The sequence below is a fragment of the Sitophilus oryzae genome, unplaced genomic scaffold (assembly GCF_002938485.1).
Source record: "Sitophilus oryzae breed Bouriz unplaced genomic scaffold, Soryzae_2.0 scaffold_1560_pilon_pilon, whole genome shotgun sequence".
Lineage (NCBI taxonomy): Eukaryota > Metazoa > Arthropoda > Insecta > Coleoptera > Curculionidae > Sitophilus > Sitophilus oryzae.
In genome coordinates this window covers 71,072-75,892 of record NW_022146237.1, presented here as the reverse complement: position 1 = coordinate 75,892, position 4,821 = coordinate 71,072, and positions in this window count along the sequence as shown.

Here is a 4,821-nt window from a genome sequence, read left to right as displayed (position 1 = left end):
AATTTTCCATTAGTAGAAAAGTTAACTAACTTTTAACCACGATCAAAAGAATATATGACACGTAACGCCCATTACGGCTGCAGCAGAATTTGTGACCTTAGACGCCTTTTCTTTTCGTTTGAGTCATCAGCTGGTCATCAGCGACAATTTTATTAATTTTAATAGTTTGTGTGTAGTGAACTTTGTATAAACTTTATTACAATGCTGATTAGTTGTTCAGCTTTCAAATCTAAAAGCAGCAGCGTCAAGAAAGAGCCAGGAGTTACGTTTCATAAGTAAATAAACAGTCCGCTCCACCTTTTTAGCGTTTTCTTAAGTTTTCTTATTGAATTCGATAATTATTTTTCTGATATTATATGTACTTGATGTGTGCTATAGGTCGATACTAGTTTTGTACCGTTTGTTAACATTTTAATACGTTTCTTTCTGTAATTAATTAGTATGATGCCACCAGCTTCAAGCGATCATAGGCGCGTAGTCAAACTTTATCAAAAATATATAAATATCCCTTCAACTAGCTAAGTTAAGAAAATATGTGCCACTTGGCACTGTTTGGTGCCATGGTAACAATTTGCTCTTGGGTGTTATTTGTCCTTGAATTCCTTTAGTCATTGCTTTTTAACTTTTCTACTTATAATATATACATATATATTTCCACATATACTTCAAAATTCTATGAGGAATGTCATTTTGGCTTCTGGTTATCATTTGTCAAGAGAAACTGTGGTTGAAATGGCTTATTGTTTTTAATTATTAGGCTTTTAGGGTTCGGTACCCAAAGGGTACAAACCAGAACCCGATTACTAAGACTTCGCTGTCCGTCCGTCCGTCCGTCTGTCACAAAGGTCTATCTTATGAACCGTTATAGCTAGACAGTTGTATCTATGTTGCCGCTATAAGAACAAACACTAAAAACAGAATTAAATAAATGTTTATAAATAAAAAAGTACTTTCACTAAACATTATCTTTTAAGTAAGAATTTTACGTAGAATCTTTCAAGTTCTCGGTGGCTGCGTGGTTAAAGCGTTAGGACTTACGCTGCTGTGACGTTGGAGCCGTAGTGAGGCAGGTTCGAATCCTAGTCAAGGCGACTTTTTTTAATCGTTTTTTAATTTTTATTTTTCATATTTATTTTTACTTTTTGCTATTTATTATCGATTAATGCAATTTTAGTAATGTTTTCATTTTTTTTTAAATTACTTATACGCGCATTCAAAATTTCAGCTAAATTGGAAAAAAGTTTATAATAATATAGTGTCTAATGTTGTATAGATAATGAATGGTACGGAACCTTCGTGCGCGAGTCCGACCCGCACTTAACCAATTTTTTCTATTTTCTTCATTGTAAATTATCGTAAACTCGTAAAACATTTAGAACCCCGCAATCAGTGGACTAAATTAGTGGATTCAACTAGCATAGATGTTTCTGTAATTTTAATTTAAGTATTCAGAACATCAAAATTAGTGATATTTAATTTAGTTTTTTATTAGTTAGTCATTTTCAATTAGTAGAAAAAGCTACCAAACTTTTCCCACTAATAATAAAATTTGCGAAGAATGTCATTTTGACCTTTGATTATCATTCTTCCAGAGAATTTGTGGTTAGAAAGCAAAAGTTGATTGTTTTATAAGCTAAATATTAGGTATTTCTCTACCGGGTGCGTCTCAAAAGTGACTCACCCTATAACTTTTTATTTTTTCAGATAAAAACGAGATTTGGTATGTTAGTATACGATATAAATTGGGATTAATTGGACGTATTCAATTGTTTTCGGCCACTTCCTGTTTCACCGGAAATGACTACAACTTTTGATTTTAAATGGCACCCCTCGGTATTTTTTTTACTTTATCTGATATAGCCAACAATCTGAATAGAATGACATGTATCATATGTCAACTTTGACATTTTCGCATATGCTTTATTTGCAACATAAACAATTGTGTAATATCAAATTATTCGTAAAGCATTTTCTAAATATGCTAACAAGCTACCCTCGTTCCATTTGAAAAAATTGGAGATATGATTAAAAATACGATTTGGGCATTTCTAACCGGCCAGGACAAGGCACTAAAAACATTAGACGATTAAATCTATTTTTCCAAGGCTCCTTCATTAAGAATTGCTGTTTTTAACATAGCCATGACACTCTAGATTGAGATTTAAAATACGATTTTTTATTAAGGGATAATGTCAAAAGTTGACATATGATACACAATCTATTCAGAATATCATTTTCTATCGAATAAAAAGTAGTAGGCCATTTCCGGTGAGACAGGAAGTGGCCGAAAACAATTGAATACGTCAATTAATCCCAATTTATGTCATATACTAACATATCAAATCTCGTTGTTTTCCTGAAAAAATAAAAAGTTACAGGGGGTGAGCCACTTTTGAGACGCACCCGGTATAGATTCAATTGACTAAAATGCCCTACTCACGCGGCAATCATGGCGGCAATTTTTATTTCAATGAGCAGGGAACAGTTAACAGGATCCGACAGATTGTGTGTTGTATCAAATTGGCGCTCTCCTCCATACGATGCAATTAGTAGGACAGCAATCAGTTCAAGAGACATCAAAGTTGAGAGATTTGTGATATTATTATGGCTCCATATTTAACAAAAAAAAAGTTGGCATTGCCTTAGCAATGTCTGCAATTCCAAGTCATAATAAAAGAAGGTGGTGGATCAAAAACTGGTTAAGGCAAAGAAAACATTTCTCTCATATAAATTTGATGAGAGAATTGGCAGTGGATGACGTTAGAATTTTTTTAAGAATGAGCGAGGACTTCAAATCCCCCTTGTCTTTTATCTTGGTTCGAATACTGGGCATCTTTCTTTCTCTAAGGCCAACATCTTGACCACTTTAAAACAGTTGCTACTAATACTTAAAACAAAACGAAACGATACACCGCACCAGTCGGTTTCTGTGGAATTGCCTGGCGCGCTCTACACACGTCCCAACTTGCAGGAATCGGAAATAAAATTGTTTGGGCAGCCTAGCCAATCGCCAATTTGTAAATTGTCCCTTATTATTGTCACAATTACTCTACATACAAAGCAATCTGCAGGGTGCCTGCAAATTTTGCCCTGCAGATTGAAAAGAAATTGCCGCGTGGGTAGGGCACTTAACGCAAGCTGTTGCTAGGATATTCTATTAATTTTAATTGTATTTTTAAACATTTGTGAATGAAGCTTTCTAATGTATAGTGTAATTGAACCTACTCAATTTTATCCACTAATTTCGAGGTTCGAATGAGGCTCTAACTTTTGCCAATTAATTATACTTCAAAATTTATCATCTGTTTAGAGAAATTTTAATGTGGTTAGAAATGAAAAGATTATTGTTTTATAAACGAATTATTGTGGCTTTCCCTATGGATTCAACTGACTACCACAAACTATTGCTAAGATATTGTATTAATTTTAATTGTTATTTAGGACCTTGTGAATTATAGTAAAAGTAGTATAGTAAAAAGTAGTTTTAAATATAATTGAAACCACTCATTATTCCGCTAATTTCGACTAATTTAAGTGAGACTGATAATTAATTGAAAACGTGAATTCTGATGAATTACATATTGAACCGAAATTAAAATAAGTTAACGATAAGTTAAGAACCCAATTTATTCGATTAAAATGTATTAAATGGCACTTTGTGCAATTTCAGTTTTTGTCACAACTTCCTTGTCACATTGTATATTATAGCCCATCGCTCGAATTACTTTAACCTAAACATTTGTACTTTTTTATGATGGCAAAATATTATCCAAAAGGATATTATATTGAAAGAAGGGCAGCTTCCAAAACTGTTTTCCGTTTCAACATTGCCTAAAACAAGGTTAACGATCTCATTAGATGTATAGATGTAGCATAGTTGCTTCCTTACAGGGGGGACCTAGACCTGAACAAATCCAGTGGAATCACCGACACAAGTCCGTAAGTTGCCGAGTGCAATGATCACTCAGTGTCAGTGTTGTTTGGGTATTTGGTGTTGCATTTTGGCTCAGATATACAAGTCTTTAACTGTTTTTTTCTTATATTTTTGTCAAAAAAAAAAAAAAAAAAAAAAAGTTTTTAATTATAAATAATGAAATTTTTCATTTTTGTATATTTTTAGCGACTAAAATAAAATAGCTTCATTTTTTCCTTTACTATCGAGAAATTAACATACATATTTTTGTAGAAATATTTCTATCATACTTAATTAGATATTTTAATATAATTTTCTGCACAATCTTTCTTGTCAATAAACATGTAGGTAGTAAAGCGAAATATTTTATCAATACTAAAATTAATATCTTTTATATTTTAAAAAATGTTACTAATAATAATAAACATAACGTCTCTAATAAATAAACAATTATTATATTTCCCAAAGAGAAATCTTAACAAATAGAAGAAAGTCGGGTGAGCACACCATTTATAACTCAGTGAAACGCCTAAACCAATTTTAATTATCTCTTATGTGTTGGATTTATCTTTGCCCCAAATGGCGGAATGACTATAATATCGGAAAAAATACACAGAAAATTATTATACAGGGTCTGCAATAGTGCGTCGGGCAATTGTAGCTCCTAGAATAAAAATTGGAAGTCTTGTTTAAGTGCAAACTTAAAGTATGTACCAGGATGTGGCTTTCAGGAAAATATTTTAACTTCTATAGGGTGGCTCAAAAAATGTGAGTGGATCTGGATGATTTTTTTTTAAAAGGAACCACACTGTATATTATTGGCTTTTGACTTCCTCTTTCTGATCACTTGACATAATCCTAAGATATGAGTAAATATATTTAGACATGTAAGAACGAAGTATTTAGAG